Source organism: Pygocentrus nattereri, chromosome 19 (assembly GCF_015220715.1).
Source record: "Pygocentrus nattereri isolate fPygNat1 chromosome 19, fPygNat1.pri, whole genome shotgun sequence".
NCBI classification, from domain to species: domain Eukaryota; kingdom Metazoa; phylum Chordata; class Actinopteri; order Characiformes; family Serrasalmidae; genus Pygocentrus; species Pygocentrus nattereri.
The window spans coordinates 13,876,779-13,901,562 of NC_051229.1; the positions used below are offsets into that span (position 1 = coordinate 13,876,779).

The 24,784-nt window shown below is 42.7% G+C and overlaps 1 protein-coding gene and 1 long non-coding RNA gene across 3 annotated transcripts in view; one reads left to right on the top strand and one right to left on the bottom strand.

The window, feature by feature from the left end:
- Positions 1 to 24,784, top strand: part of LOC108416589 (polymeric immunoglobulin receptor-like) — a 900,619-nt gene that overhangs the window by 814,899 nt on the left and 60,936 nt on the right. The window lies entirely within an intron of this gene.
- On the bottom strand, positions 4,823 to 6,716 carry LOC119261613. The gene is made up of 4 exons (XR_005129120.1): positions 6,108 to 6,716; positions 5,836 to 6,002; positions 5,033 to 5,128; positions 4,823 to 4,935 (listed from the first exon to the last, which is right to left on the bottom strand). It is a non-coding gene; the product is annotated as an uncharacterized LOC119261613 (long non-coding RNA).

Sequence of the window (24,784 nt, forward strand, 5' to 3'; positions counted from 1 at the left end):
CATTTTGGGAAGGAATGTAGGATGTGGGCATAAGAGCAGGAATTGTGGATAAATATATTTAAGTCATTTATAATTCATTTAGCTTTCATTATCAAACAGTTCTGTAATGATATTATGGTTATTAAAAGTCATTCAGTGATGGTGCCTCTCCAGCTTTCTCACACTGCTCACAGAGAAGTGGGAGTTCAGGTTCAGCAGGTAGTCTGATTTCTCCAGCCTGGGTGCTGGTTACCTTTACTCTAGTAGCAGCACATTTACTTTAGTTGATCTGCCTCATTATCTGTCTCTCTGTGGAGACTAGACGTTTCAGATCTTTTCTCAAAGGTGGCAGTGCTAAGAAAGATCCAACAACCAAATAATACTGTGGTGGTCTTGTGGAGGTCCTGAACATCAGCGATCGGGATACAGATCGGACAACAAATGATGAAGAGAAATCGAGTAAAATCTGTAATTCCAAAAGTTTCATTTCAAAACGTTGTAAATTCATTTGTAACAGTGTTGAATGGAATGAGTTTTTGAAAAGAATAGAAGTTGGCATATTATGAAAAATACAAGTTGATATTTCTCTAATAAAGATGGTATTAATCACAACACAGCACTGATGTTCCTTTTATGTGTAAAGCTCACTAACAACGTAAATCTTTAAAAAAAATCTTGAAAATTTTGATTCTGTATTTTGGAACAAAAATTCCTAAATTATAGGACCACAAACTGCACCTATATGGTAAGTGGACCTGATAACGTTGGACAAAAAGTGTAGATACATGCTGTACACAGTAAAACTTGCATGCAGCTACAGTTGCTGGAAATCTACATGAAACTAAATTGTATTTGAGTTGACTAATGTAAGTGTCTCTGAATTCACTTCAAACTCAGCTACAACAGTTGTAATCATCTGAACTTCATTAAAGAAGTTTCATGAAACAGTCATTCAGAATGCTGATAAAGCATCACTCCATTATAGTAAACAGCATCATTTCAAATAACGGAGGGATTACTGGAGCTGTTCCATGATTAGACGAGCACTCTTCCTCCATAGTTTATGTGTCTCACTGCTGTGAACTGACATCATACGACTGGCAATAAAACACAGCCAGCTTCATCAAATGTGGGAGTCGAGCTGCTTTAGCAGTTGTAGTGGGAAATTTGATCAGCCATTTTTCAGACGCCCCCTAAACAAGCGGTAACGGTTGTGTGGTGAAGGAGAGACACAGACCCCTGTTTAATCAGAGTGAGCACAATGATCAAACCAATCCATCTGATCTACATACAGGTTTGAATCGATGTCGTCAAAATTGTGATCGTTACAGAGTAAACATTGATGGTCAGGTGTTGTGCCGAATTCCGACTGCCCGGCAGAGTCCGACTGTCCCTCGCGTGCACGCGCGTCAAATAAACGTGTGAACGTGACGGATTTCTGGTTCTTTCTGTGTGTAAATAAAGCTTTATCTTCAATTTCCCTTCACAGCAAACAACACAACAGCGTCTAAAGCCGAACAAAGACTCTCATCCTGATGGTTTAGTTTAATATTACCAAATAAAAACGATTGTTGCTACTTGAGAACTGTTGGGACTGAAAGCCTTTCAGTTCTAACGATAAGAATGACGACATATTAAACACAGCTTTAAAGCTCTGGAGCAGTAAAGTTCACATCTGCTGACCTGACGATGCGGTCATTTTTCTAGTCATTGTCCAGCAGCCAGACTCTCATTGTTTTCATAGCAGGACACATTAAGGTGACGCCTTTCAATACAGGGTGTGTGAATATTAATAGCAAGTAACTGGACAGTTAAAATGAAGAGAGAACATGAAATGGGCCTCCTTGTCTAAGACTGACCACGACTAAGTTTAAATGAGTTAGAAGTGCTTATTAATAATAATATAGCTATTTATCCCATTATAGATCATCATTTAATGACAGAGAGAGAATGATCACCAAAACCAAATAACTTTAAGGAGCTGAATAAGAATTCATGCTGGTTTATGAAAGAGGTGTTCCAGTGTTCTCTGAGCCACGATGACCGCTCAAATGGGCGTGGTTTGAAAGGTTTTATGGTTAAAGTTTCTGGGGTGTAAACATATAAAGTGATGATTAGTTACAAAAAACTCTCGTCTGAAATAAATGTGGAGGAAAGAAAGTGATAAAAATGAACACGACTTCAAAGGTTTTTATGGTTTTTATTCCTTTTTTATTTAATCTTTTATTTTCTTTTCTGTGATTTTATTTTATTTTATTTTGGTTGTTAGTGTTTAATCTAGTGATGATAAACCATTAGTGAAAGGTCAATTATCCTCAGACATGCGTGTAGAAACATTCTGCTCTATAAAATGGAAAATGTTACAAGGTTTTAAACAAAAATTATTTTTATATTTTTAAAATAAAATAATTATATGACATTTTTGTTAAAATGAAAATGATTGCATGTTTTTTTTACTGAAAATATAAAATTATAAAAGCTCCATGACTTTTTCTACTAAAATATAAAAGGATCTTCTCAGTAAATGAATGTGTTTGTGTTCACACACTAGCAGTGATTAAAACATCCATCCATCCATTTTCCAAGCCGCTTCTCCGTCAGGGTCGCGGGGGGTGCTGGAGCCTATCCCAGCAGTCTTCGGGCGAAAGACACTGGTGTCATAATGTGTTTTGTACAGTCACACAAACTCACTCCTGAGTTACTGCATAGCTTCACCTTCACTCTGAATCAGAGAGGAACAGGTTCAGCAGCGGCGTCCAGAGGTTTGTGCTCTCCAGCTTTTGATGAGTTTCTCACCACCAGGCTTGGAGTCTGTGCTGCTGATGGATTTGTGTCTTTCTCCTCCTCAGAAATAACAATGTGTTCTCTTTGTGGAGGAAACTCCTCTTAGTCCGACCACACGACGCACGTGACAATGTTTGAACAAATCGCATGGGATATTTGACCATCATCAAATGAAATGTATATAATCTCTGATGTTATTGAAATTATTTACATATTTCCTAGGTGACGTCACGTGGGAAAATTATTTATATATTACCCACGTGGGAACATTGTTTACATATTTCCCACGCGACGTCACGTGGGAAAATTGTTTACATATTTCCCACGTGACGTCACGTGGGAAAATTATTTACATATTTCACACGTGACGTCACGTGGGAAAATTAGGTATATGTTACCCACGTGACGTCACGTGGGAAAATTGTTTACATATTTCATGATGTCATCGCATAACGCTCTCATTCTGACATGTACCGGTTCTATCTTTACTCTCCCGAGTTAAAACTATGACCAAGTCTGAGCGCTGTGCAGGGGAAAGAACTGTAGCTGCGTAAGATTGATGTTTATTTAAGCCTCTTTCAGCAGCCCAGTACATTTAGAATGTAGCTCAACAAAAACCCCAAAAGTCCCTCCCCACTGCTCTCTAAACCAGCCGTATTAGTTAGGAAAACCGCAAGTCGTTCACCCTGTGTGACGGAGAAAGAACGTGACAGTGAAAAGATGAGAGACATTTCTGAACTTTCTCCTAACAGCCGTTTCATTTTGGGAAGGAATGTAGGATGTGGGCATAAGAGCAGGAATTGTGGATAAATATATTTAAGTCATTTATAATTCATTTAGCTTTCATTATCAAACAGTTCTGTAATGATATTAAGGTTATTAAAAGTCATTCAGTGATGGTGCCTCTCCAGCTTTCTCACACTGCTCACAGAGAAGTGGGAGTTCAGGTTCAGCAGGTAGTCTGATTTCTCCAGCCTGGGTGCTGGTTACCTTTACTCTAGTAGCACCACATTTACATTTTTTTTGATCTGCCTCATTATCTGTCTCTCTGTGGAGACTAGACGTTTCAGATCTTTTCTCAAAGGTGAGCTTTTCAACTCTTCAGTCTGCTGCTACTGCTACTGCTGCTCATCCCTCCTGTCTCCATTTGTCCTTCTTTGCTCTTTTTTAAAGGCACCCATGCTGCTGACACCAAATCCACACCAGCTGCCTGTTATTAAGGGCCTCCATTCACCTTCCCTGCTCCACAGCTTTGCTGCAGTGTTGTACTAGGCCACCTATATGCTATAAAACTCATTAAAACTTACTGACAGCTCTTTTACTCAGATAATGGAAAATTCTGTTAGAGTACACACACACACACACACACACACACACATACACATATACATATATATGTCATGTATGCTACACTGTAAAAAAAAAAAAAGTTCAGCAAACTTAAGAAGAATGTCAACTTATTACAAGTGATTTTTTGAGTAAATTGAACTTTTCACTCAAAAGTCTGCCCAACTCAAAATATAAAGTTAAATTACGAGTTCACTTAACTTAAAATATTTTGTCCATAGAATGAATTAGAGGACAAAGCAATGTTAGTTGGGAGAACAAAAGCTATCATAACTTGTAAAAATTAGTCCAGATGGTTAACTTAATATTTTAAGATAAAAGCAATAAAGTAATATAGTATATTTATCATAATAAAGAACACAATCCAACAAGATGAACATTAATAAAACATTTATTAAAAAGTATTAAAACATTTAGTAAAGACATTTTCTCCAAACTATTCTTTTAACGGAAAAATGGGGTAAAATGACAATGGAAACAAGAATGTGGACTGGCCAGAGTAACACCAAATTCACCTTTGGACTGAACTGTTCTTTAAACTACTGTTTAGTCATTTTCATATTGGGCCCAATTAAGCAAAATAAAAAGTAAAGAACATTAAATAAATTGCCATGTATTCAATTGCAAATGCCCAACAAATGCAGAACAAAAACTATAAAATCTGCTAGATAAAATTCAACATAACTCTTCCAGGATAATTGAAATGTTTGTGACTTCTGGCAGAGATGTCGCAGCAGCCACGTTATCTTTCATTACAGAAAGAATTCCAATCTGTATTGTTTCCAATCTGTAATCGTTGGTGTAGTGGTCCTCAGCATCTGTTTCCTGGGAGGGAGAGGGAGAGAGAGAGAGAGATCAAAATATTTTTATACATTCACAAAGCACTAAGCATATTGTCCATGTAGGTAAAGGCACTACTTACCAGACGTTTCTTCAGTAAGCTGGATGGATTTTCCTGCAGAAAAAGGGGCAACCCCTCAAGTACTGTTCTTTCCCGACTGGCAACAATATCAGTCACCTGAGCAAATACACATGGTTGACAATACTTGTAGCAACCAGCAGCTCTGGCTCAGTGTTTAGCAAGTGTATCAAGAACCATGTTCATTCCTGTTTGTAAACATATTTTTAAGGTAATATGAACAATATGCAAGTAGCCAACATGCAAGTAGCTACTCCAGATACAGACTACAGAAATACATATGAAATTAGGCAATAATCATTATAAGATGTTAAACTGCGACCACACAGGGATGAACTTGGCCAGCAACAAAGATATTTCATTGTTGCTGCACCATAGTAAGTAAACTCTAGATATTATGCATACATATCCCAGAATATCAGCATAAATACTCAAATCAACCCTTCTAGCATGAAGGACATTCAACACTCAATCACTGATATCACATTTTTTCTCCATTCTGATTGTTGATCTGAACATTATCTGAAGCTTCTGACCTGTATCTGCATGATTTTATGCCCTACACTGCTGCCACATGAATGGTTGATTACATAACTGCATGAATGTGTAGTGTACCCAACGAAGTGCTTATTAAATGAAACTACATCATCAACTAAAGAAAAACATTCATCTAAATAATAGTAATTTTACTGACAGCAAAAACCTACTCTTAACATTTCTAATGTAAGGTAACGTAAAAAGATTAGACTGGGTAATTTTAGAGCATTTCTATTAGCCTATTTATGAAAGTCACACAGGAACAATACCTGTTCATCCAGGTTCTCCAAAAGTATCTTCATTTCCTGCCCAAATGCCTCCCTGTGCCTTCTATAGAGCTTAGGGTAGGGTGGAAGAGATCTGTATATTTGTCTAGAGATCCTTTAAATGTTCTCAGCAGATTAATGTTTGTGATTCGAAAGAACTCCCTGCAGATCTGCTTACAACAAAGTACAGAAAACAGACAATTTGATTAGTTTAAATTGCCACAATGGATCATTAGTGAAATAAAATACCACAATTCAAAAACACAATGATTTACCTCCTCCTCATAAAAAAGCGCAGGCCACCCCTCCCTGATCTCTTCAACAAGTGCTTCAACCTCTACAACCTCTTTGTGCCAAAGAGAGAATGTTGCTTCCATCTTCTGACATCTTCAAGTTTTGCATCTATCCTCTTTTTCTGAGTTTCTTCAACAATGGCAACTCTTTCATTTTCAAGAGATTCATCTGTCTGGCCTTCTGGGTGATCAGGTAAAAAGTTGACCTCTGCTCTTTTAGACTTCTTCATGTGTGCCTTCAGCCTTTCACCCTCACCTCTTTCTCTTTTCCGGTTGATATTCACTTCTGAGCATCCCGCAATTTTGCACGGTAGTTGCCAAGTTTAAATTTAATGCTCATCACCCAACCATCCCAACCTGAACCTGTGCCAGGTTCTTTAAGGCATGGATGTTTCTATATAAGAGCAGATGCAACTGACTCAATCTCACATGCATCAGGATAAGCTTTGATTTAAAAAATGGTCTGTGCAAGCTTGTCCAGTATCTCAGACTTCATGTCCCTGCGGACACCACATAACACCACTGGGCAACACTTTGCAAGTTTCTTGGGCAAACAGTTGTTGGACTTCGTGAACCTGATCTTCTTCTTCTTCTTCTTCTTTCGGCTGTTCCCTTTAGGGGTCGCCACAGCGGATCATCTGCCTCCATCTTGCCCTATCTACTGCCTCCTCTACTTTTACACCAACCATCTCCATGTCCACCTTCACTACATCCATAAACCTTCCCTGAGGTCTACCTCTTCTCCTTCTACCCGGCAGCTCCATCTCCAACATTATTTGACCAATATATCCACTATTCCTCCTCAACACATGTCCAAACCATCTCAACCTGGCCTCTCTGACTTTATCTCCAAACTGCTCCACCTTCACTGTCCCTCTGAGCTGCTCATTTCTAATCTTGTCCATCCTTGTCACTCCCAATGAAAATCTCAGCATCTTCATCTCCGCCACCTCCAGCTCAGCCTCCTGTCTTTTAGACAGAGCCACAGACTCCAAACCATACATCATAGCAGGACTTTCACTCTTGCTGCTATCCATCTGTCACACATCAGCCCTGACACCCGTCTCCACCCACTCCATCCTGCCTATCCTGCCTGCACCCTCTTCCTCACCTCTTTTTTGCACTGTCCATTGTTCTGGATGGTTGATGACTCTTCACCTTTCCACCTGCCTCCCTCTCATTCACACACATGTATTCCATCTTGTCTTTACTGACCTTCATTCCTCTCCTCTCCAGTGCAAACCTCCACCTCTTCGGATTCTCTTCCACCTGCTCTCTACTCTCACCACAGATTATAATGTCATCTGCAAACATCATGGTCCATGGAGCCTCCTGCCTGACCTCATCTGTCAACCTGTCCATCACCATTGCAAACAAGAAGGGGCTCAAAGCTGATCCCTGATGTAACCCTACCTTCACCTTGAAACCATTTGTCACTCCAACTGCACACCTCACCACTGCCTTACTATCCTCATACATGTCCTGCACCACCCTAACATACTTTTCAGCTACACCTGACTTCCTCATACAGTACCACAGCTCCTGTCTTGGCACCCTATCATATGCCTTCTCTAGATCCACAAAGACACAATGTAGCTCCTTCTGCCCTTCTCTGTACTTCTCTACCAACACTCTCAACGCAAAAATTGCATCTGTGGTACTCTTTCTGGGCATGAAACCAAACTGCTGCTCACTGATCTGAACCTCTCGCCTTAGCCTTGCTTCAACAACTCTTTCCCATACCTTCATGGTGTGGCTCATCAACTTTATACCTCTGTAGTTACTGCAGCTCTGCACATCACAATGGTTCTTAAAAATGGGGACCAATACACTGCTTCTCCACTCATCAGGCATCCTCTCACTCTCCAGGATTTTGTTAAACAACCTGGTTAAAAAGTCCACTGCCTTCTCTCCTAAACATCTCCATACCTCCACAGGTATGTCATCTGGACCAACTGCCTTTCCATTCTTTATCCTTTTAAAAGCTGCCCTCACTTCCACCTTATTAATTCTCTGCACTTCCTGATCCACTATCTCTCCCCCCGTTGTCCTCCTCTCTCTCTCGTTTTCCTCATTCATTAGTTCTTCAAAGTACTCCTTCCATCTACTCAACACTCTCTCAACACTCACTAGTACATTTCCCTCTCTATCCTTTATCAGCCTAACCTGCTGTACATCCTTTCCAGCTCTATCTCTCTGTTTAGCCAAACGATACAAGTCCTTTACTTCTTCTTTACTGTCCAGCCTCTCATACAGCTCATCATAGGCCTGAGTCTTTGCCTTTGCCACCATTCTTTTCGCTATGTGACTAGCCTCACAGTACTCCTGCCTACTTCCTTCATCTCTCTGGTTATCCCACTTATTCTTAGCTGCCTTCTTCTTCTGAATACTCTCCTGGACTTCCTCATTCCACCACCAACTTTCCTTGTCTTCTTTCCTCTGACCAGACGAAACACCCAACACATTTTTGCCAGTTTCTCTCGCCACCTTAGCTGTAGTTTCCCAGTCCTCAGGTAGCTCCTCACTGCCCCCAAGGGCCTGTTGCAATTTTTCCCTGAACTGCCTGCAACCATCCTCCTCCTTCAGTTTCCACCATCTAATCTTTGGCTGTGTCTTCACTCTCTTCCTCTTCTTTGTTTCTAATCTCATTCTACAGACAACCACTCTATGCTGCCTTGCTACACTTTCCCCTGGTACCACTTTACAATCTCCAATCTCTTTTAGGTGGCATCTCCTGTAAGGATATAATCCACCTGTGTGCACCTCCCTCCACTCTTGTATGTCACCCTGTGTTCTTCCCTCTTCTGAAAATACATATTCACCACAGCCATTTCCATTCTCTTTGCAAAATCTACAACCATCTGACCTTCTGCATTTCTGTCTTTCACACCATACATACCCAGCACGTCTTCATCCCCTCTGTTCCCTTGACCAACATGTCCATTGAAGTCTGCACCAATCACTAATCTCTCCTCTCTAGGGACACCATCTACCACTTCATCCATCTTACTCCATAATTCCTCTTTCTCCTCTAACTGACAACCAATCTGTGGTGCATATGAACTGGCCACATTCAAAATTACACCATCAACCTCCAACTTCAGGCTCATGATCCTGTCTGACACTCTCTTTACATCCAGAACACTTTTCACAAGCTGTTCCTTTCGGATTATCCCTACTCCATTTCTCTTCCTCTCTACACCGTGATGGAACAGTTTGAATTCACCTCCAATGTTCCTGGCCTTGCTTCCTTTCCATCTGGTCTCCTGGACACACAGAATATCTACCTTCCTTCTCCCCATCATGTCTGCAAGCTCTCTGCCTTTACCAGTCATTGTCCCTATGTTCAGAGTCCCTACTCTAACCTCCACACTCCTGCCTTTCCTTCTCTCTCGCTGCCTTCTAACCCACCTTCCTCCTCTCCTCTTTGATGGTCTTCGACCTACAGTAGTCCAATTTCCACCGGCACCCTGCTGGTCAACAGCACCGGAGGCGGTCGTTGTTAACCCGGGCCTCGACCGATCCGGTATGGCAATCATATTTGTAATCCGCATGATAGTTTTGGCAGAAGTTTTGCACGGGATGCCCTTCCGGACGCATCCCTCACCATTTATCTGGGCTTGGGACCGGCACCAGAAGTACACAAAGTACACCCGTAATGGCTTGTTTGCCACCTAGACAAAATAAATACAAAAAATACATTGAGCCTTTATTTTGTATGAATACAAGCCAGCTGACAGTTGCAGTTGTATTGCACCACACACTATGGGCCAGATTTACCAAACAAAATGGCTCAGCTGAGGCATCGATGGGTACGCAGAAGGCTTTGCACATGCACATGATGAGCTGTAGGTTTGAAGAACACCACAAGGTGGCAATGTTGTGATGTGCAGTGCAAGATCCTGTAGCATCATGAAGTTAAGTGCTGCTGCAGAATGTGTTGCCGTGTGACTGCTGATAGACATCAAGTTCAAATTTATCTTACACATGCTAGTACCTTTAGCTGAGCTGACATACAATATTTCCAGAAGTATTCACTCACCCACCCAAATCACTGAATTCAGGTATTTCAATCACTTCCATGGCCACAGGTATAAAACCAAGCACCTAGGCCTGCAGACTACTTCTACAAACATTAGTGAAAGAATGGGTCGCTCTCAGGAGCTGAATTTCAGTGAATTTCAGCATGGTACCGTAATAGAAGTCCAGTCATGAAATTTCCTCGCTACTAAATATTCCACAGTCAACTGTCAGTGGTATTATAACAAATGGAAGCAATGGAAACAATTGGGAAGGACAGGAACTCAGCCATGATGTAGTAGGCCACATAAAATGACAGCGCGGGGTCAGTGCAGAGGTCACCAACTTTCTGCCGAGTCAATCGCTACAGACCTCCAAACTTCATGTGGCCTTCAGATTAGATCAAGAACAGTGCGAGAGAGCTTTGTGGAATGAGTTTCCAAGGCTGTGCAGCTGCATCCAACCCTTACATCACCAAGCGCAATGCAAAGTGTTGAACACCACTGGACTCTACAGCAGTGGAGATGTGCAATTTGCATGACTGCATTGTGCCAAGTGTAAAGGTTGGTGGAGAGGGGATTAAGGTATGGGGTTGTTCTTCAGGAGTTGGCCTTGGCCCCTTATTTCCAGTGAAAGGAACTCTTAATGCTTCAGCAGACCAAGAGATTTTGGACAATTTCATACTCACAACTTTGTGGGAACAGTTTGAGGATGCCCCCTTCCTGTTTCAACATGACTGCACACCAGTGCACAAAGCAAGGTCCATAAAGACATGGATGAGCAAGTTTGGTCTTGAAGAACTTGACTGGCCTGCACAGAGTCCTGACCTCAACCCAATAGAATAATAATAAATAATAAATTACATTTATACAGCGCCTTTCACAAATACAAGGTCACTTCACATAGCAAAAAAAAAAAAAAACACTATACAGAGGAGGAGGAAGAAAAATGTGCATTTAACAGAAAAGTCTTTAAGTCAGATTTAAAAGAAGAAAGAGAAGAGCAGTCCCTGAGGGTTTGAGGAAGAGAATTCCAGAGTTTGGGGGCCATGGCACTAAAGGACCTCCCTCCCAAGGTGGAAATTCTGGTGCGTGGAACAGCAAGTAAGTTATTGCTAGAAGATCTGAGAGAGCGAGTGGGAGTGTAAGAGGTCAGCAGTTCTCTGAGGTAGGGGGGAGCAAGGTTATGTAAAGCTTTGAAAGTGAGAAGTAAGATTTAAAACTTTATAAGGGACAGGACCGGTAGCCAGTGTAGCTGGGAGAGAATGGGGGTGATATGAGCTGAACGCTTAGTGTGGGTGAGCACTCTAGCTGCAGAGTTCTGAATGTACTGTAACTTTCGGATAGACTTTACAGAGAGACCAACAAAGAGGGAGTTACAATAGTCAATGCGGGACATAACGAAGGCATGAACCAGAGTTTTGGCATCTTTATCAGACGTAAATGAAAGAATGCAGTCTTGGTGAGGAATTTGATGTGCAGATCAAAATGAGTGAGACAGAGATATCATTCAAACCAGTAGAGCAGAGTAAAACAAGAGTATGACCATGAGTGTGAGTTGGAAAATCAACATGCTGCATCAAGTTAAAACACTCTAAAGCTGAAAGGAACTCAGTTGTGAAAGAGCATTCAATATCCATGTTGATACTGAAGTCACCAAGCACAATTATGGCAGAGCAAAGAGATGAGATGATTGTGAGGAGTACATTAAGATCAGACAAGAAGTTAGCAGCAGGTTTGGGAGGGCGATAAACTAACAGGAACAGTAAAGGTGAGGAGGAAACAACCTTCAAGGCAATATATTCAAAGGTTGTAGTACTGAATAGGGAAAGTTCTCTGACCGTTAAACTGGAATGATGAACCACAGCCAGACCACCTCCTCTTCCTTTCAGTCGGGGTTTGAGAGATAACTGTAGCCTGGGGGCGTCAGCATGTTTAAATGTAAGTAGTCACCAGGTTGTTGCCAGGTTTCCGAAAGAAAAAACATATCCACGTTTTTCTGGGTGATGAGGTCGTTGATTAACGAGGCTTTATTGGTTATGGATCGTGCGTTAAGATGGGCGAGGTTAAAGCAGCGACGGCTGGGAAGAGAAGGTTCAACCAGATTTGAAAGTGGACGGAGATGGCCATGATTTACTCCACGGATGGCTTTAGTGTCACGCTGGCGAGCACGATTATATGTCCATATATTCGGGATCCGCGCATTAGAGCCATCACGGCCATCACTAAACGAAGGTCCTCTTTTTGAGCGGTGGATGTAACGTGGACGTCGAGCAATCCCAAGTGTCCGGCAGAGATTATATGACGCGGAATCCAAGCGCGCATGGCAGGCGAGGTGTGTAAGTTCAGTTCGTGAGTATTTAAACATTGCCAGAGCGTAAAAAACAAAAATGAACAGCACGACTCGAGGCCAAAAACAAAAACTATGGACACCGGCCGTGGACATGACGGAGAAGAGTGAACATGCCAGAGCTCAGACCGCGCACGTTAGCAGGGAGTCCGCGGGTTTGTAAAAAGTATTAAAAAGTAATAAGCTTCATCTGACGAGGTATTAAATTTTCGAACCCTCATCCAACTGCCTAGACGTTTTTGAATTTGTGTTAAGTGCAGGCCTTTCTCCTAAAATTCCTTAAGTTAGATTTATTTTTATGTTGCTAGCAGTGATATGACGTGACGTGACCTGATGTTTGTTCGCGCACGCGCCAGTCACCTAAATACCCGGCTGGCTTGCCGCCAAACCTGTTAGCGAAACACTGTGGGAAAGTGCAAGTTTTCCGACGTCTGGCTTGACGACCCAAGATTTAAAGACTGGCTTAGGCCAGTGGTTAGCAACAACCGAGAGGCTTTTTGCCACGTTTGCAAGAAGACCATCAACATACTCTGTGTGGGGTTGAATGCGGTAAAATCGCATATGGAGTCCGCTAACCACCAAAGGAGGATGCACAGGCGTGGGGAGCAGCTTCCAATTTCAATGTTCTGCGGTACATCGCCGACATCAACCGCCACTGCTTTGCCGTCAACTGCTCTCCCTACCCGGACTACTGCTAGCAGTTTTCCAAACGATAGCATCGTCAACAGGTGCTCAGATGCCAGACAGCAGCAGACCCAATGCCCCGTCACCACTGCCGCTACGCTGCGAGCTGAGGTGCTGTGGTGTTTGGCCCTTGCAACGAAACACCACTCTTTCAGTTCTAACGAAGGCATTGGAGAGCCTTTTCGCAATATGTTTCCAGACTCCAGCAAGGATAAAACTGCTTACTTTATCAAATTTGGTATTGCGCCATGTTTCAAGAAGCAACTGGTGAAGACCATAAACAAAGCTGGGCCGTTCGTTCTAATGTTTGACGAGAGCCTCAACCAGTCCTCAAAAAAAAAACAGATGGACATACATATTCGTTTTTTGGAGGATGGCTGTGTCAGGTCAAGATATTTTGGCTCAGAATTCCTGGGACATGCAACAGCTGATGACCTGCTGCAGGACATCAAAGTAAGTTTATTTTCTTATTAATCATTCCTGACTAGGCTTGGGCGATATGGAGAAAATGCCTTGTACCGCGGTTTGACAAAATACCGGCGATATATTTTATTTTTACATTTGTACATGTATATTTTATTTACCTGGTGGTTATTTGGGTAAACCGCAGCGTCTCTGAGAAAATGCAGCCTGATTCACGTGAGAGTCACACAGGATAGCATCTAAATGTAACGGGGAATTACTGCAGGAATAGGGAATTCGTAGGAATTTACACCATCTCCCCAATGCATTTCCAACCCTTATTTGAGCGGAGACTTTGGAGCTTTTAACTTTCTTTTAAGTTAATTGAAACCCAGAAAGAAAGAAGTCAGATAAGATAGTACTTTATTCATCCCCGTAGGGAAATTCAAGCGTCCCGTAGAGCACAGACAGATGTCCAGCCGTCTGATTGTAAGGTAACTAAAACGCTAGCGATCGCCATGGTAATGCTTTTAAATGGATAAATCGCCATCTCAATAAAATGTCACCTTGCTAGACAACATAACTACTGTCACTTAAAATGAACATTTCAATCTCACATTCGTTTGAAACAATATGCAAGTTGAAGTCCATACTAGCCATATTCCCATTGTTACTCAGGCAAAATCGGTTGACGTGCTAACGTTAGCAAGCTAGCTATCTCGGTTAAGTGTCAACTATCTGTCTCGTGTATAAATATGGGAGCCGTTGGCATCACACCCATGCAAAAAACATAGAATTATATTCATAGAATTATATTTATATAATCTCACTGGTTATTTAGATATTTAATATTAGGACATCTAGCACTCCTATTCAGGAGACCGTAGCTGTATCCTGTTACAAAAAAGGCTGTGTTAGAGATGGCAATACGTCCATATTGCACTCTCACCTCAAAGTATGCCATTCTGCAACATAAGACCGTCATGGTAAACATAAATACCGGCAGTCAAGAGTACACTGCGCTATGAAAAAATGTATACCGCCCAAGCCTTGTCCTGACATATCCATCTCTGTCAACTCTGTTACCCAACACCTGGCTCATGTTTTACTAAAGGATAATTATTCTTGTAAGTATAGGCTAATGTTGTCTAAATGATCAATTTGAAGCATACATTACTGTTTGTCTGTATATGCAGTTTACTTCGACAATAAGTGTTTATTCATCCAATCTTTCTTCTGTGTGATGATTCTGTCGGTCGGAATGGATGGCCCCAATGTAATTTTTCCCTGAACTGCCTGCAACCATCCTCCTCCTTCAGTTTCCACCATCTAATCTTTGGCTGTGTCTTCACTCTCTTCCTCTTCTTTGTTTCTAATCTCATTCTACAGACAACCACTCTATGCTGCCTTGCTACACTTTCCCCTGGTACCACTTTACAATCTCCAATCTCTTTTAGGTGGCATCTCCTGTAAGGATATAATCCACCTGTGTGCACCTCCCTCCACTCTTGTATGTCACCCTGTGTTCTTCCCTCTTCTGAAAATACATATTCACCACAGCCATTTCCATTCTCTTTGCAAAATCTACAACCATCTGACCTTCTGCATTTCTGTCTTTCACACCATACATACCCAGCACGTCTTCATCCCCTCTGTTCCCTTGACCAACATGTCCATTGAAGTCTGCACCAATCACTAATCTCTCCTCTCTAGGGACACCATCTACCACTTCATCCATCTTACTCCAAAATTCCTCTTTCTCCTCTAACTGACAACCAATCTGTGGTGCATATGAACTGGCCACATTCAAAATTACACCATCAACCTCCAACTTCAGGCTCATGATCCTGTCTGACACTCTCTTTACATCCAGAACACTTTTCACAAGCTGTTCCTTTCGGATTATCCCTACTCCATTTCTCTTCCTCTCTACACCGTGATGGAACAGTTTGAATTCACCTCCAATGTTCCTGGCCTTGCTTCCTTTCCATCTGGTCTCCTGGACACACAGAATATCTACCTTCCTTCTCCCCATCATGTCTGCAAGCTCTCTGCCTTTACCAGTCATTGTCCCTATGTTCAGAGTCCAAACTCTAACCTCCACACTCCTGCCTTTCCTTCTCTCTCGCTGCCTTCTAACCCACCTTCCTCCTCTCCTCTTTGTTGGTCTTCGACCTACAGTAGTCCAATTTCCACCGGCACCCTGCTGGTCAACAGCACCGGAGGCGGTCGTTGTTAACCCGGGCCTCGACCGATCCGGTATGGCAATCATATTTGTAATCCGCATGATAGTTTTGGCAGAAGTTTTACACCGGATGCCCTTCCTGACGCAACCCTCACCATTTATCCGGGCTTGGGACCAGCATCAGAAGTACACAAAGTACACCCCTAATGGCTGGTTTGCCACCTAGACAAAATAAATACAAAAATATATTGAGCCTTTATTTTGTATGAATACAAGCCAGCTGACAGTTGCAGTTGTATTGCACCACACACTATGGGCCAGATTTACCAAACAAAATGGCTCAGCTGAGGCATCGATGGGTACGCAGAAGGCTTTGCACATGCACATGATGAGCTGTAGGTTTGAAGGACACCACAAGGTGGCAATGTTGTGATGTGCAGTGCAGGATCCTGTAGCATCATGAAGTTAAGTGCTGCTGCAGAATGTGTTGCCGTGTGACTGCTGATAGACATCACGTTCAAATTTATCTTACACATGCTAGTACCTTTAGCTGAGCTGACATACAATATTTCCAGAAGTATTCATTCACCCATCCAAATCACTGAATTCAGGTATTTCAATCACTTCCATGGCCACAGGTATAAAACCAAGCACCTAGGCCTGCAGACTACTTCTACAAACATTAGTGAAAGAATGGGTCGCTCTCAGGAGCTGAATTTCAGTGAATTTCAGCATGGTACCATAATAGAAGTCCAGTCATGAAATTTCCTCGCAACTAAATATTCCACAGTCAACTGTCAGTGGTATTATAACAAACGGAAGCAATGGAAGCGATTGGGAACGACAGGAACTCAGCCATGATGTAGTAGGCCACATAAAATGACAGCGCGGGGTCAGTGCAGAGGTCACCAACTTTCTGCCGAGTCAATCGCTACAGACCTCCAAACTTCATGTGGCCTTCAGATTAGATCAAGAACAGTGCGAGAGAGCTTTGTGGAATGAGTTTCCAAGGCTGTGCAGCTGCATCCAACCCTTACATCACCAAGCGCAATGCAAAGTGTTGAACACCACTGGACTCTACAGCAGTGGAGATGTGCAATTTGCATGACTGCATTGTGCCAAGTGTAAAGGTTGGTGGAGAGGGGATTAAGGTATGGGGTTGTTCTTCAGGAGTTGGCCTTGGCCCCTTATTTCCAGTGAAAGGAACTCTTAATGCTTCAGCAGACCAAGAGATTTTGGACAATTTCATACTCACAACTTTGTGGGAACAGTTTGAGGATGCCCCCTTCCTGTTTCAACATGACTGCACACCAGTGCACAAAGCAAGGTCCATAAAGACATGGATGAGCAAGTTTGGTCTTGAAGAACTTGACTGGCCTGCACAGAGTCCTGACCTCAACCCAATAGAATAATAATAAATAATAAATTACATTTATACAGCGCCTTTCACAAATACAAGGTAACTTCACATAGCAAAAAAAAAAAAAAAACACTATACAGAGGAGGAGGAAGAAAAATGTGCATTTAACAGAAAAGTCTTTGTCAGATTTAAAAGAAGAAAGAGAAGAGCAGTCCCTGAGGGATTGAGGAAGAGAATTCCAGAGTTTGGGGGCCATGGCACTAAAGGACCTCCCTCCCAAGGTGGAAATTCTGGTGTGTGGAACAGCAAGTAAGTTATTGCTAGAAGATCTGAGAGAGCGAGTGGGAGTGTAAGAGGTCAGCAGTTCTCTGAGGTAGGGGGGAGCAAGGTTATGTAAAGCTTTGAAAGTGAGAAGTAAGATTTAAAACTTTATAAGGGACAGGACCGGTAGCCAGTGTAGCTGGGAGAGAATGGGGGTGATATGAGCTGAACGCTTAGTGTGGGTGAGCACTCTAGCTGCAGAGTTCTGAATGTACTGTAACTTTCGGATAGACTTTACAGAGAGACCAACAAAGAGGGAGTTACAATAGTCAATGCGGGACATAACGAAGGCATGAACCAGAGTTTTGGCATCTTTATCAGACGTAAATGAAAGAATGCAGTCTTGGTGAGGAATTTGATGTGCAGATCAAAATGAGTGAGACAGAGATATCATTCAAACCAGTAGAGCAGAGTAAAACAAGAGTATGACCATGAGTGTGAGTTGGAAAATCAACATGCTGCATCAAGTTAAAACACTCTAAAGCTGAAAGGAACTCAGTTGTGAAAGAGCATTCAATATCCATGTTGATACTGAAGTCACCAAGCACAATTATGGCAGAGCAAAGAGATGAGATGATTGTGAGGAGTACATTAAGATCAGACAAGAAGTTAGCAGCAGGTTTGGGAGGGCGATAAACTAACAGGAACAGTAAAGGTGAGGAGGAAACAACCTTCAAGGCAATATATTCAAAGGTTGTAGTACTGAATAGGGAAAGTTCTCTGACCGTTAAACTGGAATGAGGAACCACAGCCAGACCACCTCCTCTTCCTTTCAGTCGGGGTTTGAGAGATAACTGTAGCCTGGGGGCGTCAGCATGTTTAAATGTAAGTAGTCACCAGGTTGTTGCCAGGTTTCCGAAAGAAAAAACATATCCACGTTTTTCTGGGTGATGAGGTCATTGATTAACGAGGCTTTATTGGTTATGGATCGTGCGTTAAGATGGGCGAGGTTAAAGCAGCGACGGCTGGGAAGAGAAGGTTCAACCAGATTTGAAAGTGGACGGAGATGGCCATGATTTACTCCACGGATGGCTTTAGTGTCACGCTGGCGAGCACGATTATATGTCCATATAGTCGGGATCCGCGCATTAGAGCCATCACGGCCATCACTAAACGAAGGTCCTCTTTTTGAGCGGTGGATGTAACGTGGACGTCGAGCAATCCCAAGTGTCCGGCAGAGATTATATGACGCGGAATCCAAGCGCGCATGGCAGGCGAGGTGTGTAAGTTCAGTTCGTGAGTATTTAAACATTGCCAGAGCGTAAAAACCAAAAATGAGCAGCACGACTCGAGGCCAAAAACAAAAACTCTGGACACCGGCCGTGGACATGACGGAGAAGAGTGAACATGCCAGAGCTCAGACCGCGCACGTTAGCAGGGAGTCCGCGGGTTTGTAAAAAGTATTAAAAAGTAATAAGCTTCATCTGACGAGGTATTAAATTTTCGAACCCTCATCCAACTGCCTAGACGTTTTTGAATTTGTGTTAAGTGCAGGCCTTTCTCCTAAAATTCCTTAAGTTAGATTTATTTTTATGTTGCTAGCAGTGATATGACGTGACGTGACCTGATGTTTGTTCGCGCACGCGCCAGTCACCTAAATACCCAGCTGGCTTGCCGCCAAACCTGTTAGCGAAACACTGTGGGAAAGTGCAAGTTTTCCGACGTCTGGCTTGACGACCCAAGATTTAAAGACTGGCTTAGGCCAGTGGTTAGCAACAACCGAGAGGCTTTTTGCCACGTTTGCAAGAAGACCATCAACATACTCTGTGTGGGGTTGAATGCGGTAAAATCGCATATGGAGTCCGCTAATCACCAAAGGAGGATGCACAGGCGTGGGGAGCAGCTTCCAATTTCAATGTTCTGCGGTACATCGCCGACATCAACCGCCACTGCTTTGCCGTCAACTGCTCTCCCTACCCGGACTACTGCTAGCAGTTTTCCAAACGATAGCATCGTCAACAGGTGCTCAGATGCCAGACAGCAGCAGATCCAATGCCCCGTCACCACTGCCGCTACGTTGTGAGCTGAGGTGCTGTGGTGTTTGGCCCTTGCAACGAAACACCACTCTTTCAGTTCTAACGAAGGCATTGGAGAGCCTTTTCGCAATATGTTTCCAGACTCCAGCAAGGATAAAACTGCTTACTTTATCAAATTTGGTATTGCGCCATGTTTCAAGAAGCAACTGGTGAAGACCATAAACAAAGCTGGGCCGTTCGTTCTAATGTTTGACAAGAGCCTCAACCAATCCTCAAAAAAAAAACAGATGGACATACATATTCGTTTTTTGGAGGATGGCTGTGTCTGGTCAAGATATTTTGGCTCAGAATTCCTGGGACATGCAACAGCTGATGACCTGCTGCAGGACATCAAAGTAAGTTTATTTTCTTATTAATCATTCCTGACTAGGCTTGGGCGATATGGAGAAAATGCCTTGTACCGCGGTTTGACAAAATACCGGCGATATATTTTATTTTTACATTTGTACATGTATATTTTATTTACCTGGTGGTTATTTGGGTAAACCGCAGCGTCTCCGAGAAAATGCAGCCTGATTCACGTGAGAGTCACACAGGATAGCATCTAAATGTAACGGGGAATTACTGCAAGAATAGGGAATTCGTAGGAATTTACACCATCTCCCCAATGCATTTCCAACCCTTATTTGAGCGGAGACTTTGGAGCTTTTAACTTTCTTTTAAGTTAATTGAAACCCAGAAAGAAAGAAGTCAGATAAGATAGTACTTTATTCATCCCGGTAGGGAAATTCAAGCGTCCCATAGAGCAGAGACAGATGTCCAGCCGTCTGATTGTAAGGTAACTAAAACGCTAGCGATCGCCATGGTAATGCTTTTAAATGGATAAATCGCCATCTCAATAAAATGTCACCTTGCTAGACAACATAACTACTGTCACTTAAAATGAACATTTCAATCTCACATTCGTTTGAAACAATATGCAAGTTGAAGTCCATACTAGCCATATTCCCATTGTTACTCAGGCAAAATCGGTTGATGTGCTAACGTTAGCAAGCTAGCTATCTCGGTTAAGTGTCAACTATCTGTCTCGTGTATAAATATGGGAGCCGTTGGCATCACACCCACGCAAAAAACATAGAATTATATTCATAGAATTATAGTTATATAATCTCACTGGTTATTTAGATATTTAATATTAGGACATCTAGCACTCCTATTCAGGAGACCGTAGCTGTATCCTGTTACAAAAAAGGCTGTGTTAGAGATGGCAATACGTCCATATTGCACTCTCACCTCAAAGTATGCCATTCTGCAACATAAGACCGTCATGGTAAACATAAATACCGGCAGTCAAGAGTACACTGCGCTATGAAAAAATGTATACCGCCCAAGCCTTGTCCTGACATATCCATCTCTGTCAACTCTGTTACCCAACACCTGGCTCATGTTTTACTAAAGGATAATTATTCTTGTAAGTATAGGCTAATGTTGTCTAAATGATCAATTTGAAGCATACATTACTGTTTGTCTGTATATGCAGTTTACTTCGACAATAAGTGTTTATTCATCCAATCTTTCTTCTGTGTGATGATTCTGTCGGTCGGAATGGATGGCCCCAATGTAATTTTTCCCTGAACTGCCTGCAACCATCCTCCTCCTTCAGTTTCCACCATCTAATCTTTGGCTGTGTCTTCACTCTCTTCCTCTTCTTTGTTTCTAATCTCATTCTACAGACAACCACTCTATGCTGCCTTGCTACACTTTCCCCTGGTACCACTTTACAATCTCCAATCTCTTTTAGGTGGCATCTCCTGTAAGGATATAATCCACCTGTGTGCACCTCCCTCCACTCTTGTATGTCACCCTGTGTTCTTCCCTCTTCTGAAAATACATATTCACCACAGCCATTTCCATTCTCTTTGCAAAATCTACAACCATCTGACCTTCTGCATTTCTGTCTTTCACACCATACATACCCAGCACGTCTTCATCCCCTCTGTTCCCTTGACCAACATGTCCATTGAAGTCTGCACCAATCACTAATCTCTCCTCTCTAGGGACACCATCTACCACTTCATCCATCTTACTCCATAATTCCTCTTTCTCCTCTAACTGACAACCAATCTGTGGTGCATATGAACAGGCCACATTCAAAATTACACCATCAACCTCCAACTTCAGGCTCATGATCCTGTCTGACACTCTCTTTACATCCAGAACACTTTTCACAAGCTGTTCCTTTCGGATTATCCCTACTCCATTTCTCTTCCTCTCTACACCGTGATGGAACAGTTTGAATTCACCTCCAATGTTCCTGGCCTTGCTTCCTTTCCATCTGGTCTCCTGGACACACAGAATATCTACCTTCCTTCTCCCCATCATGTCTGCAAGCTCTCTGCCTTTACCAGTCATTGTCCCTATGTTCAGAGTCCAAACTCTAACCTCCACACTCCTGCCTTTCCTTCTCTCTCGCTGCCTTCTAACCCACCTTCCTCCTCTCCTCTTTGTTGGTCTTCGACCTACAGTAGTCCAATTTCCACCGGCACCCTGCTGGTCAACAGCACCGGAGGCGGTCGTTGTTAACCCGGGCCTCGACCGATCCGGTATGGCAATCATATTTGTAATCCGCATGATAGTTTTGGCAGAAGTTTTGCACCGGATGCCCTTCCGGACGCAACCCTCACCATTTATCTGGGCTTGGGACCGGCACCAGAAGTACACAAAGTACACCCGTAATGGCTTGTTTGCCACCTAGACAAAATAAATACAAAAAATACATTGAGCCTTTATTTTGTATGAATACAAGCCAGCTGACAGTTGCAGTTGTATTGCACCACACACTATGGGCCAGATTTACCAAACAAAATGGCTCAGCTGAGGCATCGATGGGTACGCAGAAGGCTTTGCACATGCACATGATGAGCTGTAGGTTTGAAGAACACCACAAGGTGGCAATGTTGTGATGTGCAGTGCAAGATCCTGTAGCATCATGAAGTTAAGTGCTGCTGCAGAATGTGTTGCCGTGTGACTGCTGATAGACATCACGTTCAAATTTATCTTACACATGCTAGTACCTTTAGCTGAGCTGACATACAATATTTCCAGAAGTATTCACTCACCCACCCAAATCACTGAATTCAGGTATTTCAATCACTTCCATGGCCACAGGTATAAAACCAAGCACCTAGGCCTGCAGACTACTTCTACAAACATTAGTGAAAGAATGGGTCGCTCTCAGGAGCTGAATTTCAGTGAATTTCAGCATGGTACCGTAATAGAAGTCCAGTCATGAAATTTCCTCGCTACTAAATATTCCACAGTCAACTGTCAGTGGTATTATAACAAACGGAAGCAATGGAAGCGATTGGGAACGACAGGAACTCAGCAATGATGTAGTAGGCCACATAAAATGACAGCGCGGGGTCAGTGCAGAGGTCACCAACTTTCTGCCGAGTCAATCGCTACAGACCTCCAAACTTCATGTGGCCTTCAGATTAGATCAAGAACAGTGCGAGAGAGCTTTGTGGAATGAGTTTCCAAGGCTGTGCAGCTGCATCCAACCCTTACATCACCAAGCGCAATGCAAAGTGTTGAACACCACTGGACTCTACAGCAGTGGAGATGTGCAATTTGCATGACTGCATTGTGCCAAGTGTAAAGGTTGGTGGAGAGGGGATTAAGGTATGGGGTTGTTCTTCAGGAGTTGGCCTTGGCCCCTTATTTCCAGTGAAAGGAACTCTTAATGCTTCAGCAGACCAAGAGATTTTGGACAATTTCATACTCACAACTTTGTGGGAACAGTTTGAGGATGCCCCCTTCCTGTTTCAACATGACTGCACACCAGTGCACAAAGCAAGGTCCATAAAGACATGGATGAGCAAGTTTGGTCTTGAAGAACTTGACTGGCCTGCACAGAGTCCTGACCTCAACCCAATAGAATAATAATAAATAATAAATTACATTTATACAGCGCCTTTCACAAATACAAGGTAACTTCACATAGCAAAAAAAAAAAAAAAACACTATACAGAGGAGGAGGAAGAAAAATGTGCATTTAACAGAAAAGTCTTTGTCAGATTTAAAAGAAGAAAGAGAAGAGCAGTCCCTGAGGGATTGAGGAAGAGAATTCCAGAGTTTGGGGGCCATGGCACTAAAGGACCTCCCTCCCAAGGTGGAAATTCTGGTGTGTGGAACAGCAAGTAAGTTATTGCTAGAAGATCTGAGAGAGCGAGTGGGAGTGTAAGAGGTCAGCAGTTCTCTGAGGTAGGGGGGAGCAAGGTTATGTAAAGCTTTGAAAGTGAGAAGTAAGATTTAAAACTTTATAAGGGACAGGACCGGTAGCCAGTGTAGCTGGGAGAGAATGGGGGTGATATGAGCTGAACGCTTAGTGTGGGTGAGCACTCTAGCTGCAGAGTTCTGAATGTACTGTAACTTTCGGATAGACTTTACAGAGAGACCAACAAAGAGGGAGTTACAATAGTCAATGCGGGACATAACGAAGGCATGAACCAGAGTTTTGGCATCTTTATCAGACGTAAATGAAAGAATGCAGTCTTGGTGAGGAATTTGATGTGCAGATCAAAATGAGTGAGACAGAGATATCATTCAAACCAGTAGAGCAGAGTAAAACAAGAGTATGACCATGAGTGTGAGTTGGAAAATCAACATGCTGCATCAAGTTAAAACACTCTAAAGCTGAAAGGAACTCAGTTGTGAAAGAGCATTCAATATCCATGTTGATACTGAAGTCACCAAGCACAATTATGGCAGAGCAAAGAGATGAGATGATTGTGAGGAGTACATTAAGATCAGACAAGAAGTTAGCAGCAGGTTTGGGAGGGCGATAAACTAACAGGAACAGTAAAGGTGAGGAGGAAACAACCTTCAAGGCAATATATTCAAAGGTTGTAGTACTGAATAGGGAAAGTTCTCTGACCGTTAAACTGGAATGAGGAACCACAGCCAGACCACCTCCTCTTCCTTTCAGTCGGGGTTTGAGAGATAACTGTAGCCTGGGGGCGTCAGCATGTTTAAATGTAAGTAGTCACCAGGTTGTTGCCAGGTTTCCGAAAGAAAAAACATATCCACGTTTTTCTGGGTGATGAGGTCATTGATTAACGAGGCTTTATTGGTTATGGATCGTGCGTTAAGATGGGCGAGGTTAAAGCAGCGACGGCTGGGAAGAGAAGGTTCAACCAGATTTGAAAGTGGACGGAGATGGCCATGATTTACTCCACGGATGGCTTTAGTGTCACGCTGGCGAGCACGATTATATGTCCATATAGTCGGGATCCGCGCATTAGAGCCATCACGGCCATCACTAAACGAAGGTCCTCTTTTTGAGCGGTGGATGTAACGTGGA